The sequence below is a fragment of the Gopherus flavomarginatus genome, chromosome 8, assembly GCF_025201925.1.
Source record: "Gopherus flavomarginatus isolate rGopFla2 chromosome 8, rGopFla2.mat.asm, whole genome shotgun sequence".
NCBI lineage: Eukaryota > Metazoa > Chordata > Testudines > Testudinidae > Gopherus > Gopherus flavomarginatus.
Window position 1 is genome coordinate 8,088,207 of NC_066624.1, and position 15,998 is coordinate 8,104,204.

The window sequence follows — 15,998 nt, forward strand, 5'->3', positions numbered from 1 at the left end:
CGCTCCCTCTCGGCAGGAGGCGAACCTGGCAGCCGCGCTTCTGACCAGGCTCACCCGCTGCTGTGGGGCCCCGACCTCACAGCCCCACGCGCCGTGTTCTGACAGCCCCGACGCTCAGAAGTGCAGCACAGGTCTCTGTCTCCTGCTCCTCCTACACCCTCACTTCCAGAGCCGCTGAGGCGGGAAGCACGAGGCAGAGCCGGTGAGAGCGAGGGGAGAGGCACCCGGCCTGGGCTCGAGCCGCAGCGGGGGCTGGAATCAGAGGGTCCTTGGCTCAGAGGGGCTGGGCTCAGAACTAGGGGTCAGGGATGGGGGGGTTAGAAGGGTGTCTGGCTCAGAGGGGCTCAGGGCTGGGGGGGATGGGGTCAGGGCTCAGGGGATGGATGGGGTCAGGGGGGTGTCTGGCTTAGAGGGGCTCAGGGCTGGGGGGATGGGGTCAGAGGGGTGTCCAGCTCAGAGGGGCTCAGGACTGGGGGGGATGGGGTCAGGGCTCGGGGATGGATGGGGTCAGGGGGGTGTCTGGCTCAGAGGGGCTCAGGGCTGGGGGGGATGGGGTCAGTTGGGTGTCCAGCTCAGAGGGGCTGGGCTCAGAGCTGGGGGTCAGGGATGGGAGGGCATCCTGGGCTCAGAGCTGGGGTCAGGGCTCAGGGGACGGATGGGGTCAGGGGGGTGTCCGGCTCAGAGGGGCTGGCTCAGAGGTGGGGGTCAGGGATGTGGGGGAGATGGGGTCAGGGAGGTGTCCGGCTCAGAGGGGCTCAGGGCTGGGGGAAATGGGGTCAGGGGGGTGTCTGGCTCAGAAGGACAGGGCTTGAAGCTGGGATCAGCGATGGTGGGGATGGAGTCGGGGGGGTGTCCGGCTCAGAGGGGCTCAGGGCTGGGGGGGAATACCCAGCTCAGAGAGGCTTACCAGGCTACTTACCCCTCCTCCTCCGTCTCCCGGAGCCTCAGCGCGCGGCGTCCAGGAGTGGCCTTGGACAATGCTGCAGCGGCCTGGCTCCAGCGGGGTGTGAGCTCCCGCCGCTCGGCTGCAGCTTGCTGCTCCGTCCCCTTGCCACACGGCTCTGAGCGGGAGTTCAGGCCTCGCTGGAGCGACACCGCTGCAGCGCTGTCCAGGGCTGCTCCTGGACACGGCTTGCCGAGGCACCGGGGGATGGGGGTAGGGTGACCAGATGTCCCGATTTTATTGGGACTGTCTCGATTTTTACTTCATTGTCCCGCATCCTGACCGGCGTTCGGTCAGGACGCGAATTGTCCAGTTATTTTGCCTCCACAGGCACAGCCCAGAGGGGGCTCGCGCCCCCCCAACTCTGCCCGCTCCTTCCCCCATTGGATCCCTCCCCAAATCCCCGCTCCCTCACTGTCCCATTGGCTCCTTCCCCAAATACCTGCCCTGGGAGGAGGAAGCAGAGGTTTTGGCCTCAGCGCCAGGGAAGGGGGGGGGGATGCTGGCTGCAGCTCCACTGCCCGTGCCCCAGCCGAGCGGTCCCGTGCCCCACCAGGCTCTTTGCAAAGGGCAGCAGAGTCAGGCTTTGTGGGCAGCTGGGTGCCGGAGTGCCGGTCCCCTTGCCCAGCCCGTGTTTGTGAAGGCAGCTCCGCGGCAGCCCGCCCTGAGAATCTCCCTTCCTGCTGCCCCGGGGGCGCTGTGCCATGTGGTTGTTTGGCTGCTGAGCAGCTTTGCTGCTTGGGCGGGCAGGGGAGTGTAGCTGGCACCGAGTGCCAGGTTACACGCAGCGAGGGAGAGGCGAAGGAGCGGCTGGAAGATGCTGGGGGAGCAGTGCTGGGGATAATTAGTATCTGTAAGTCTGTCTGTCTTTAGGGGGTAGGGCAGGGGGGAGCAGTGTGTGCCTGGCTGGGTGTGCGACCCTAGGTGAGGAGATCCCGTCCCGCAATGCTGGGGCAGGTCCCGGCCTAGGGGCCATGGCAAGGTCCCACTTTCTCCAGCAGGATGTAGCCCAGTGGCACAAAGGTCGCTATGGCTCCGCACTCCCGGACCTGTGGGGAGCTGGAGCCCACCAGGGAAGAGGCTGCTCCCCACTGGCGCGCCCACCCAGCCCAGGCCGGTGTCCGCGCAGGAACCTAGCGGGGGTGCTCCCCCTGTCAGTGCCCATCTCCGCAGCATCAGGGTGTCAGCCCTCGGGCTCTGGATGGCTCTTGTTGAGTGCTGGGGCCGCCGTTTACATCTGTGTGGCTGGCGCCAGCCCAGGCACTTCCCACTTGTTCATGCTTTTTTGCTTTTTTTTCCTCCGCCGCCAGCTTTTTTTTTTGGCTCCACCCTCACGTCCCGATATCTCGCCTCTGTGATTTGGTCACCCTAGATGGGGGAAGGCAAAGGCAGAGGTGGGGTGGAGCCTCCGACATTCTCTTGGGGGCCCCTGTGAGGCCTAGGGCAAATTGCCCCACTTGCCCCACCCCAGGTGGCCCTGCATATGTGCATCCTGCCCTGCCCCAACTGCTGTCCCCTTCCCTGGTCCAGGGACCTTACCCCTCCCTGGCCCCTATCACACTGCTTCCCCCGACCCCCGGGCTCCCTGCGGCCCTGTGTTTGTGTGTTGGACAGTCACATCCAATCCCTTCATACTGCCCCCCTTTCCTCTCCCTGGCTTAGTTCATAGCCCAAGAAAATCCCTTCAAACTGTCCTCCTTTTCCCCTCCCCTTATTTCGTAGGGGGATGTTGAACTGAGAGGGTGGGTTGGCAGGTAGTGGCGGTGAGGCTTTATACTTGTGGGGGGGTGAGGAGGTGAGTGGCGAGTTGGTGGCTAGAGGGAGGCATCCATTTTAAGTATTTTAATTTTTGGTACTGCTGTGTGCAGTAATATAGTGACCTCTGGGGGATTAAAGAGGGGTGTAATGGTGGGGCCAAGCAGGGAGGGGCGGTTCTATTTTACTGCTGTGATCTGGTTACCTATGCACGCCATTTCTTTCCCCCTCTACAGGCTTCCACACGCTGTCAGTGCCTTGCTAGTGTGCCACGTGCCGTGAGATATCTCTTCTCTTTGTGTGTGACTGTGAGTGTTTCCCTTGTGTGTAAATTTATTCAACAAAATCTTGAGCTTCATAATGGCTACCTCGAGTGAAAAGAAAAAGAGAATCAGAGCACAGAGTTTCAACACAGAATGGACTAATAAATACTTATGTACTGTTTCCAAAGACAAAATACTGTGCCTCGTGTGTTGCGAAACTTTAGCTGTTCCGAAAGAATACAACCTTCGGCGGCACTTTGAAACTAAACATCCCAATCTCACCAAATTGAGCCCAAATGAAAAAATAATTAAAGCAGCCAGTTTAGTGAAAAACCTTAGTGGAGAACAGCAAATTTTCAGGAAAGTGAGCACTGAGAACGATATGGTTACTAAAGTAAGATATCAAATTTCTAAGGAAATTGCTGCTTCTGGGAAATGTTTCACAGAAGGCGAGTTTTTGGAAAAGTGTCTGTTGATTGCTGTATCTGAGTTATGTCCAGAAAAGAGGGGAATATTTGAGAATGTCAGTCTATCAAGCATGGCTGTACAGAGAAGAATAGCAGACATTTCTACTAATCTAAGTGATCAGTTAAAGCAGAGAGTCACTGAATTCTGCTTTTACTCCCTAGTTATGGATGAAAGCACCGATTTAAAAGACACTGCCCAACTTCTTATTTTTATTAGAGGTATTGATAAAAACTTTGAAATTACTGAAGAACTTGTAGGCATGTGCTCCATGACAGGTCGCACAACTGGAAAAGAAATCTCCAGTGAAGTGATCAAGTGCATGAATGATAAAATGGGATTAGATTTCACAAACTTGGTGGCCATTTGTACTGATGGTGCTCCAGCTATGTGCGGAAAAAATGTTGGAGCCATTAGTCTTCTTGAAGAATTTATTGGGAGACAAATAACCAAACATCACTGCATTATACATCAGCAGGTTTTGTGTAGCAAAGTCTTAAAATTTGAGCATGTAATGTCACTGGTAGTTTCCACTGTAAACTATATCCATTCTAAAAGACTAAAACATAGGACATTTCAAGCCTTTCTTGAAGGGGAAGACGCCTAGTGCAGCGACTTAATGTACCATACAGAAGTGAGGTGGTTGAGTCGAGGAAGAGTGCTCCAGTGTTTTGTTTCTTTGAAAGAGGAGGTAGCAAAATTCCTAGAAAATGGGCCAATAAAATTCCCAGAGCTTGAAAATGAGTCCTGGAATCAAGATCTCTTTTTCTTTTGTGATATTACAGCACACCTGAATGATCTCAACGTTCAATTTCAGGGAAAAAATCAACTTATATTTCAAATGTGTGCAGCAGTGAAAGCTTTCAAAATGAAATTGAAACTTTTCAGAAATCAGCTGTTAAAAGGTGAAATGTGTCACTTTCCCACTTATGCACAGCGTATCCCTCAGCACAAACACGCTGAGTTAGGAGAAAAATACACAAAGCACATCAATCTTTTGATTGAAGAATATGACAGAAGACTTACTTTGTCTAAAGATGATGACATCCAGTTGAAACTGATTGAAGATCCCTTTTCTGTGGATCCAGAGGAAGTGCCAGGAGATTTGCAGTTGGAGGTTAATGAACTTCAGTGTTTGGCAATTTACCAAAATAAGCACAGAGAAAGCAGCCTGTGGGACTTCTACAAAAGTCTGGATGATGAAAAATACAAGAAAATTATTGAAGTTGCACTGAAAACGTTCAGCATTTTTGGAAGCACTTACATATGTGAACAAACATTTTCCATCATGAACATGAATAAAAACAAGCAATGTTCTTCTCTGACTGATGACCATTTGGAAGACATTATGAAAATATCCACTTCAAATATGACCCCCGAATATGACAAGCTTGTTGCCGAAAAGAGATGTAATATCTCTCATTAAATTTGCAAGGTGATTATGAAAAGTACAAATGTTTTCTTTCATTGGAACAAGTGTTTTTCATTTTTCCATGGTTCATAAAAAAAATAAAAATAATTTAAAAAATTGTTTGCGTTAATTGAAAAATTCTTAATAAAGTATCACCCCCCCCCCCAAAAAAAATGCCTTTCTTTTCGACCCACAGCTATTTCGGCGGGGTGGCGCTGGGGAAGGAGGGTTTGTTTCCATGGTGCGTGCGTCGCTGGGGTGGGGGATGTGTTTCGGGGGGTGTAGCAGGGTGGTTACCCTGCTCCTGCCCTGAAGGGCTTAAAACAGCCCTGGGGAAGGGCTGTGGCAGGAGAAAAGCTGTGCGGACTGGGGAAGCTGCCCCAGCTGGCCTGTATAAAAAGGCTGTGGGCCAGAGGCCCAGAGGAAGTCTCTCTCTGCTTGTAGAGAGAGAAGGGTCTGGTTGCTAGGGAGCTAAGCAGGGTACTGGGAGTGGAGCAGGGCTGGGAGGCTAGAGGAGCTGGGGGAGCTCCAGCCTGGAAAACTCCCAAGCTGCGGACCTAGCTGAGGGCCTAAGACCAGTACCAGGGCTGCAGAGGGGCAGCCCAGCTATAGAGGGAGGCAGTAGGTCCAAACCCAATCTTGCCTGTGATGAGTGGCTGATATAATGCAGTCTGCCCCAGGGCGCGGGGGCTAGTTGGTGACTGGCGGTAGCCTTATAGTGAGGTGAGGTGGGAATTAGAGGATTGGAGGTTCCCCAGAGAGGGGAGACCTAGAGCCAGAGTGTGGGAGTATTGTCAGGGGGTAGCACCCCAGATCAAAGGGCACTGGCGTCAAGGAGGGACACAGAGCCAGCGGCAGTGGGACACCGGCCTGCAGAGGGCGCTCTAACGACTGGATGAGCTAATTCCCGAGAAGACCAGCAGGTGGCGCTGCCGGGGTTAGTCCTGCTTGCTTACACGGGCTGGGCAGCGTGGGAGAGGGTGGTGTTTCAGTACCACCGAGGGGGTTCGGCCCTCAGCTATTTTCTTTGGAGTAACGTGGCCCTCGCCGCTCTATGAGTTGTGCAGGCTTGAGCTATACTAAAGACTAACGCACTGTAACCGTCTCCAGTTTGTGAGGGACCCCATTGTGCCAGTCTCTAGGAAACATATAAATGCATGCAGGTTACGTCCATTAATGGCTATTAGCCAGGATGGGTAAGGAATGGTGTCCCTAGCCTCTGTTTGTCAGAGAGTGGAGATGGATGGCAGAGAGATCATTTGATCATTACCTGTTAGGTTTACTCCCTCTGGGGCACTTGGCATTGGCCATTGTCAGTAGACAGGATACTGGGCTGGATGGACCTTTGGTTTGATCCCGTATGGCTGTTCTAACCTAAATGAACCCAAAGTTATGGAGACAGATATGAGTCAAGGAAGCCAGCAGAGTATCATAAACCTGGAAAAATCTGACTGGATGGGCTCAGGCATTTGGTCACAAGCTGAGGTGGTTCAAAAGTTTTGGCTTTTTTTAAAGCAGATTTTTTTTTATTGTTTCTTTAAACAATCAAACACAGCAAGCAGCAAATATTTGGCCACACATTTCTGAAACCCCAAACCATATTCAGGTTTTGGCAGACTAATTTCAGCTTTTCAATTAAAAAAAAACACAACAAATTTTGAAGGAAAGCAGACATTGTCCGTGATTTTTTCTGCTTTTTAAAAAACCCCTAGTTTTCGATCCAGAAAAAGTTTTGAAGGAAAATATTTGTCCAACCCTTTTAATGAGCTTTAGTGCCTTTTAGCACTAGCTGATGCTGAGAACCAGTGATACCTTGTAAGGAAGTTTTCTCAAAACTAGGTTTGTGCCGAGATGCAGACGGTTTATTTTTCCCAGGGCCACCCGTGGGTGTGGAGCAAGTGGGCAACTTGTGCCAGGCCGCACAGGGGCCCCCATGAGAATATAGTATTGTATAATATTGCATTTTTTTTAATGGAAGGGGATCCTGAAATTGTTTTGCCCCAGACCCCCTGAATCCTCTGGGCGGCCTTGTGTCTCAGCCCTCCAGCCAAGTCACAAAGTTCAACCCCCCTCTAGGGTATCACTGACAAGTCCAAATGAATCTGGATAATTATCCTGTCCCGCTGGGCTACCAAAGTCCTCTCCTTGTACTTGCACAAATCCAAACTCTGCGCTTCCCTTACAAGAGCCTGTGCTGGCCTAATTAGCTCTGTTACGTTAACCCTGGGGCTCTCTCAGCCAGTGAGATCTGTCATCTCTGCAGTCTCCTCCTTAACTGAGCTCTTTCCGCCCAATAACTGGGGTTTAGTGTTGCCTCTTTTGGCCAGGGGCAGCTAGCTACTCACCTCCCCAGGTACAGAAAACTGCCGGTTGGGTGTATTCATTGGCCTTGCAGATGATGGGGGGAGAGGGGGGAGGGGCGTTAAGCCCCATTATAAGCTCACTTCATTTTAAGTGGCCTCCTGTAGCATGTGTGAACCCCTTATGCTTAACAATAGGTCCCAACTAGTGTTTGGCTCAAATGTTCTGTTACCTTTTCCAGACCTCTTTAGGTATGGGAAGCTTGTCCCTTCTATCACCAGCAGGTGGTCCACTAAAACATGTTACCACACCTACCTTGTCTCTCCCACTATCTCAGGGAGTAGCTACTTTGTAATAGTAGTCTTGCTTCTTCCCATTTAATATATCCTACTTCTGCAAAATAGCTAGGCAGGCAGGCACTAGACGATCTAAGGAATGTGAGAAACTCCTTAGATATTTGGTCATACCACAGCCATTTGTCAGGGCTAAAGTCAACTCCTCATTCAGCCCAATTTATATTTTGTTGTACCAGGGAAATGGAAACTATTCAAAGGGGCCTACTGTGGATAATTTTATCATAGTTACTCCAGCAGCTTCCACAGTCAGAATTTGCAGCACAGTGATAGCTTGGAAGAGGCAAATTTCATTCGTGCTGAGTTGCAGACGCCTTTTATTTTCATCCAGACAGAAACAGCAATTATAATGTTAGCTGACCAAGCACGTGTGTGCCTGGAGTAATTGCATGAATAACTGCCAAGCGTGCACACACAATTGTTTCCCCCTCATGGAGTTTAGGGCCAGAAGGGACCACTCGAGTGTCTAGTATGATTTTCTCCATGCCACAGGGCTCCAAGACCACCCAGCATCCCCACACCACTGAAATACTACAGCCAACAGAATTCTAGACTATGTGCCACAGACAGACAATGGGGTGTGGGTGACTGAGGTGTACCTCTACAATGGTATTAAAGGCATTGTCTACTAGCACCATTGCACCACCCTGCAAGAAGCACTGCTGACAAAGAAAATGGAGATTAGCCAACAATGGATGCCATGGCAGAGAATTCCTTGGCACTGCTAGTCTGTCATTTGAAAAAGAACAGCAGCAGATGGGGGATTTTGTGGAATTGCCACAAGCTAAACTCTGTTCAAATGCTTAAGAACATCCCACCCTGTAGTCCAGAGCAATAATGTCACTAATTATCTTAGTATGGCACTACACATCCGAATCCATTAACTGCTGGAAGGATGAAAGAAGTAAACTGCTTTTAAGGCCAAATCATAAGAGCAAGTCATATTGCCTGTTGAAAGTAAAGTGAATTGCAGGTGCTTAGCTGGTACTCAGAGCCTCAGAGTATTTAGCCTTTAACATAGTGTAGTGTTTCCTCAACTTGGGACTCCGCTTGTATAGGGAAATCTCCTGGCGGGTTGGGCCGGTTGTTTACCTGCCCTGTCCACAGGTCCGGCCGCTCCCACTGGCCATGATTCACTGCTCCAGGCCAACGGGAGCTGCTGGAAGCGGTGGGCGCTGAGGGACGCACTGGCCACTGCTTCCAGCAGCTCCCTTTGGCCTGGAGCAGCGATCCACGGCCAGTGGGAGCCGCGATCGGCCAGACCTGCAGATGCAGCCGGTAAACAAACCGGCCTGGCCTGCCAGGGGCTTTCCCTATACAAGTGGCGTCCCAAGTTTGGGAAACTGCCATAGTGTGTTTCATTTAAAGGGACTTTGAGCGGTACAAAAGTTATTAGACTATGACCTCATTCTCCATTTCCATTTTTCATGAGGGAGGTGGGGGGGGAGGGCAGAGCGAGGGAGGACAGATTTCATCTAGTTCTAGCTCCCACAATGAAATGACACCATTTTTATACCCATCTTTGCCTTCACTTTGTCCTGGGATAAACAACTGCACTTTATATATGTATGTGTATATGTATATGGCAAGAGAGAATCAGATTCTGTCTTGTTTGCAGTTGGTGTCTTAATGTGACTTCCTCATCCTAGCATATGAGATTTTCCTTCATGGATTAAAACCCTTTTGTAAAGCACTTTCATTGCACTGCTTTCAATAAGAGTAAATGATTATAAGGTACAAAATACTGTTGTAAACTATTACTTTGATCCTGCAAGTTAAGGGTTCTCAGGTGCAGAAGCGTGTGATGGCCTATCATAACCTAGTCCCAGATTTGGACCTTAGCATCCAAAATATGGGGGTTAGCATGAAAACTTCCAAGCTTAGTTACCAGCTTGGACCTGGTAAAGCTGCCACCACCCAAAAAATTAGAGTGTTTTGGGGCACTCTGGTCCCCCCAAAAACCTTCCCTAGGGACCCCAAGACCCAAATCCCTTGAGTCTCACAACAAAGGGAAATAAACCTTTTCCCTTCCCCCCTCCAGGTGTTCCTGAAGAGAGACACAGAAGCAAACTCCGTGAATCTAAACAGAGGGATTCCACCCTCTTTATTTCCAGTCCTGGAAACACAAGCACTTCCCTCTTCACCCAGAGAGAATGCAAAGTCAGGCTAGTAAATCCCAAAGAAAAGAAACCATATAACTTACTATCTGATCTCTTTGTCCTTACACTTAGAAACAGAAGACTAGAAAGTAGAAACTACTTCTCCAAAGCTCAGAGAAAGCAGGCAGACAGACAAAAGACTCAGACACAAACTTCCCTCCACCCAGAGTTGAAAAAATCCGGTTTCCTGATTGGTCCTCTGGTCAGGTGCTTCAGGTGGAAGAGACATTAACCCTTAGCTATCTGTTTATGACACGCCCCCCAAATTGCAGACAGTGGGGAAGCTCACTGGCGGCGATTTTCTTCTAGAACTTGAAAATAAACAGATTAATACAACACATGCACCTTTACATATACTACTAAGTATATAACTAACAGACTTCTACATTTTAAGAACACTTTTTAACTACTGGATTCTGGGAAACTCTCACGGGAGAGTGCATCAGCAACTTTGTTAGAAGCTCCTGTGATGTGTTGAATTTCAAAATCAAAATCTTGGAGAGCTAAACTTCAACGAAGAAGTTTCTTGTTGTTCCCCTTGGCAGTATGAAGCCACTTTAGTGCAGCATGGTCAGTTTGTAGTTGGAACCGCCGTCCCCAAACATATGGGCGTAGCTTTTCCAGGGCGTACACAATGGCATAGCATTCCTTTTCACTGACTGACCAGTGACTTTCCCTCTCAGACAGTTTCTTGCTGAGAAACACGACAGGATGGAAGTTGTGATCTGTTGCTTCCTGCATGAGCACTGCTCCTATACCACGCTTAGATGCATCTGTGGTTACTAGGAATGGCTTGTCAAAGTCCGGGGCCCTGAGCACAGGGTTAGACATGAGCATCGCCTTAAGCTGGGTAAAGGCCTTTTGACACTCATCAGTCCACTTAACTGCATTTGGCTGGGTCTTTTTGGTCAGGTCGGTCAGTGGGGCAGCGATTTGGCTGTAGTGTGGTACAAATCGCCTGTAGTATCCGGCCAAGTCTAAGAAGGATTGGACCTGCTTTTTGGACCGTGGGACAGGCCACTTTTGGATAGCATCCACCTTGGCCTGTAGGGGATTTATGGTTCCTCGACCCACCTGGTGCCCCAGGTAAGTCACTCTGTTTTGGCCTATTTGACACTTTTTGGCCTTAACAGTTAGTCCAGCCTGCCTGATGCGCTCAAAGACCTTTTCCAGGTGTAGTAGGTGTTCGGGCCAGGAGTCTGAAAAAATGGCCACATCATCGAGGTAGGCAACTGCAAATTTTCCCAGTCCAGCTAGTAGACCATCTACCAGCCTCTGGAAGGTGGCGGGTGCATTGCGAAGGCCGAAAGGAAGGACATTGAATTCATACACCCCCACATGGGTGACGAATGCTGACCTCTCCTTGGCAGGTTTATCTAGCGGTACTTGCCAGTACCCCTTGGTTAAGTCTATTGTAGAGATGAACTGGGCACGTCCCAACTTCTCCAATAGCTCATCGGTGCGTGGCATTGGATAGTTGTCCGGACGGGTTACCGCATTTAGCTTACGGTAGTCCACGCAAAAGCGTATTTCCCCATCTGGTTTGGGTACCAGAACCACTGGAGATGCCCATGCACTGGTAGATGGGCGGATTATACCCATCTGTAGCATGTTCTGGATATCCCGTTCTATAGCAGCTTGGGCATGAGGAGACACCCGGTAGGGTGGGGTTCTGATTGGGTGAGCATTACCTGTATCAATGGAGTGGTATGCCCGTTCAGTCCGTCCTGGGGTGGCTGAGAACAATGGGGCGAAGCTAGTGCACAGCTCCTTGATTTGTCGCCGCTGCAGACGTTCCAGGGTGGTTGAGAGGTTCACCTCTTCCAAGCCACCGTCTTTTTTCCCGTCGTAGTAGACACCGTCAGGCCACTCAGCATCATCTCCCTGGACTGTAAACTGACAAATCTGTAAATCTCTGGAATAGAAAGGCTTGAGAGAATTAACATGGTACACTTTAGGCTTTCGTGAGGAATTGGGAAATGCTATGAGATAGTTTACAGTTCCCAGGCGCTCTTGGACCGTGAATGGCCCTTCCCATGATGCTTCCATCTTATGGGCCTGTTGCGCCTTCAAGACCATAACCTGGTCTCCTACCATGAAGGAACGTTCTCTGGCATGTCTGTCATACCAGGCCTTTTGCTCTTCTTGAGCATCCTTTAGGTTCTCTCTAGCAAGGGCTAAAGAGTGTCAGAGGGTGCTTTGTAGGTTGCTTACAAAGTCCAGAATGTTAGTTCCTGGAGAAGGCGTAAACCCCTCCCATTGCTGCTTCACCAACTGTAATGGCCCCTTAACCTCGTGACCATACACAAGTTCAAATGGTGAAAAACCCTAAACTGGGATGTGGTACAGCCCTGTAGGCAAACAGCAACTGCTGCAACACTAGGTCCCAATTATTGGAGAATTCGTTGATGAATTTTCGTATCATGGCCCCCAAAGTTCCATTGAACCTTTCCACCAGGCCATTGGTTTGATGGTGGTACGGGGTGGCAACCAAGTGATTCACCCCATGAGTTTCCCACAGTTTTTCCATGGTCCCTGCCAGGAAATTAGACCCTGAATCTGTAAGGATGTCGGAGGGCCAACCTACCCTGGCAAAGATGTTTGTTAAGGCCAGGCACACAGTGTTAGCCCTGGTGTTGCCTAGAGCTACTGCTTCCGGCCATCGGGTAGCAAAGTCCACTAAAGTCAGTACGTACTGCTTTCCTCTGGGCGTCTTTTTTGAGAAAGGGCCCAGAATATCCACAGCTACTCGCTGAAATGGGACCTCAATTATGGGGAGTGGCTGGAGAGGGGCCTTGACCTGGTCTTGAGGCTTTGCCACTCTTTGGCATACCTCACAAGACCGGACATACTTGGCAACATCCTTGCCCATCCCCTCCCAGTGGAAGGACTTCCCCAACCGGTCCTTGGTTCTGTTCACCCCAGCATGGCCACTGGGATGATCATGGGCTAAGCTTAAGAGCTTCCCCCGGTACTTAGTTGGAACCACCAACTGTTTTTGCGGCTGCCATTCTTCCCGGTGTCCACCAGAAAGAATTTCCTTGTATAAAAGTCCTTGGTCTATAACAAACCGGGATCGATTAGAAGAGCTGAGAGGCGGTGGGGTGCTCCGTGCCGCCGCCCACGCTTTCTGAAGGCTGTCATCTGCTTCCTGCTCAGTCTGGAACTGTTCCCTTGAGGCTGGGGTCACCAGTTCTTCCTCAGACTGTGGACTTGGGCTTGGTCCCTCTGGAAGCGATGTAGGTGATGGGGTTGTTTCCGTTGCTGGTGAACCGCTCTTCGCTAGTGCACCTGAGGGTATTTCAGGCTCTGGCTGAGCCTTTTGGGTATGGCTGTCTTTTGCTTCTGCCAGTTCTGGCTCGCTGGTGCCCTCTGGCGTTGAGTTTGAAGATGGGGTTGCAATTGCTGGTGCTGGTTGTTGTTCCAGTTCCGGGCCTGGGACTGGAGATGCTGTGGCTGTTTCAGTGGTAGGCATGGAATCCGGGTCCACTACCTCTGTCTGGGTCTCTGGTAACACAGACGGGGCCTCTGTGGACGGTTCAGGAACAGGGATGGGTCTGGAAGCTTGCCTGGTTTGGCTACGTGTAACCATTCCCACTCTCTTGGCCCGCCTCACCTGGTTGGCCAAGTCTTCCCCCAGTAGCATGGGGATAGGATAATTGTCATAGACTGCAAAAGTCCACATTCCTGACCAGCCTTTGTACTGGACAGGCAGTTGAGCTGTAGGCAAGTCTACAGCTTGTGACATGAAGGGGTAAATTGTAACTTTGGCCTTTGGGTTGATGAATTTGGGGTCAACGAAGGATTGGTGGATAGCTGACACTTGTGCCCCCGTGTCTCTCCACGCAGTAACCTTCTTTCCGCCCACTCTCAAATTTTCCCTTCGCTCCAAGGGTATTTGAGAGGCATCCGGGCCTGGGGATCTTTGGTGTGATGGTGGTGTAATGAATTGCACTCGCATGGTGTTCTTTGGACAGTTGGCCTTGATATGTCCCAGTTCATTACACTTAAAGCATCTTCCATCTGATGGGTCACTGGGCCGAGGTGAGTTACTGGAGACTGGTGAGGTGGAAGAGTAGGGTGTCTGTGGCTTTACTTGGGTGGTATGTGGGGTCTTTGGCTATCCTCGATTGTAGGGTTTATGGTCTGTGTGCCCCCTGGGGTAATCGTTCCCCTTGACAGTAGCTTTCTTGCTTTCTGCCAGTTCCATCCATTTGGCTCCAATCTCCCCCGCCTCAGCAAGATCTTTGGGTTTTCCATCTTGTATGTACCGTGTGATGTCTTCAGGAACACCATCCAAGAACTGCTCCATTTGTATGAGGAGGTGCAGTTCTTCCAAGGTTTGAACGTTGTTTCCTGTTATCCAGGCCTCATAGTTTTTTGCAATGTAGTAGGCGTGTTTGGGAAATGACACCTCTGGTTTCCACTTTTGGGTTCTGAAGCGCCGACGGGCATGATCTGGGGTTATCCCCATTCTGTATCTGGCCTTGGTTTGAAAAAGTTTATAGTCATTCATTTGCTGCTTAGGCATTTCAGCTGCCACCTCTGCTAAAGGTCCACTGAGCTGTGACCTCAATTCTACCATGTACTGGTCTTCGGGGATGTTGTACCCAAGACAGGCTCTTTCAAAATTTTCCAAGAAGGCCTCGGTGTCATCACCTGCCTTGTAGGTGGGAAATTTCCTGTGCTGTGGAGCAATAATTGGCGCCGGGTTGTTAGGGTTGGCTGGCACATGCAGCCCAGCTTTTGCCAACTCCAGTTCATGTTTTCTCTGTTTCTCCTTCTCTTCATTCTCTTTTTGTTGTTTTTCCATTTCTTTTTGGTGTTTTTCCATTTCTTTTTGGTGTTTTTCCATTTCTTTTTGGTGTTTTTCCATGTCTCGGCGGTGGGCCGCCTCTTCTTCTGCTTGTCTCCTTCGGCAGGCCACCTCTTCTTCTTCTAGTTTTCTTTTGTGTGCTGCCTCTTTGGCTTGTTCTTCTCTTTCTTTCATCTCCATCTCTTTTTGTTTTATTTCCAGTTGTCGCCTGTGTTCAGCTTCTTTGATTTGTTCTTCGGCCTCAATTTTTGCCTTAGAAGTCATGGTTCCTGTTTTCTTGTGTTGGGGTGCCCTCCGGTGTTTATCTTCTGAACCGCAGGCTCTGTTGCCTCCTGGAGTCTGCCTAGCAACAGTGCCTTTAGCTAATCTTCAATGTTAAGTAAACCTGAAAAACCACTTTATTTGCATTTATATAGTGCTGGTAATGACTCTCAATGGGAGTGCTATTGTGTGACAAAAGACTCTTAATAGCACCTTAATGGCTTCTTGCTTAAGATGCAAGCCACAAACTGCCAGAGAGAACAGAAAAAAAAATTCTCTCTGGTTCCCTTTTAAAACCAAACTGTTTCTCTCTGCTAAAGAGCCCTTAGCAGAGAAGAGAAAAATATAATATTCCTACTGGCTTCTGGATTCTGTCTATATCCCACCGCTGCCACCATGTCATAACCTTAGTCCCAGATTTGGACCTTAGCGTCCAAAATATGGTGGTTAGCATGAAAACCTCCAAGCTTAGTTACCAGCTTGGACCTGGTACCTGCTGCCACCACCCAAAAAATTAGAGTGTTTTGGGGCACTCTGGTCCCCCTGAAAAACCTTCCCTGGGGACCCCAAGACCCAAATCCCTTGAGTCTCACAACCAAGGGAAATAATCCTTTTTCCCTTCCCCCCTCCAGGTGCTCCTGGAGAGATACACAGACACAAGCTCTGTGAATCCAAACAGAGTGACTCCCCCTCTCCGTTCCCAGTCCTGGAAACCAAAAGCACTTTCCTATTCCCCCAGAGGGAATGCAAAAACAGGCTAGCAAATCCAACACACAGATCTCCCCGATTTCTTCCTCCCACCAATTCCCTGGTGAGTACAGACTCAATTTCCCTGAAATTTCCCAGTAAAGAAAACTTCAACAGGTCTTAAAAGAAAGCTTTATATAAAAAAGACAGGAAAAATACATACAAATGGTCTCTCTGTATTAAGGTGATAAAATACAGGGTCGATTGCTTAAAAGAATATTGAATAAACAGCCTTATTCAAAAAGAATACAAATCAAAGCACTCCAGCACTTATATTTATGCAAATACCAAAGAAAAGAAACCATATAACTTACTATCTGATCTCTTTGTCCTTACACTTAGAAACAGAAGACTAGAAAGTAGAAACTACTTCTCCAAAGCTCAGAGAAAGCAGGCAGACAGACAAAAGACTCAGACACAAACTTCCCTCCACCCAGAGTTGAAAAAATCCGGTTTCCTGATTGGTCCTCTGGTCAGGTGCTTCAGGTGGAAGAGACATTAACCCTTAGCTATCTGTTTATGAC

The 15,998-nt window shown here is 49.6% G+C and overlaps 1 protein-coding gene across 1 annotated transcript in view; it reads right to left on the reverse strand.

Moving 5' to 3' along the window:
- The window catches only part of LOC127056884 (uncharacterized), a 138,884-nt gene extending 123,936 nt beyond the window's left edge, over positions 1–14,948 (reverse strand). The window contains exon 1 of the mRNA XM_050965217.1: positions 14,852–14,948. The gene's annotated coding sequence lies outside the window, so the exon portion shown is untranslated. The remainder of the gene's footprint in view (positions 1–14,851) is intronic.
- Between the last annotated feature and the right edge of the window lie 1,050 nt (positions 14,949–15,998).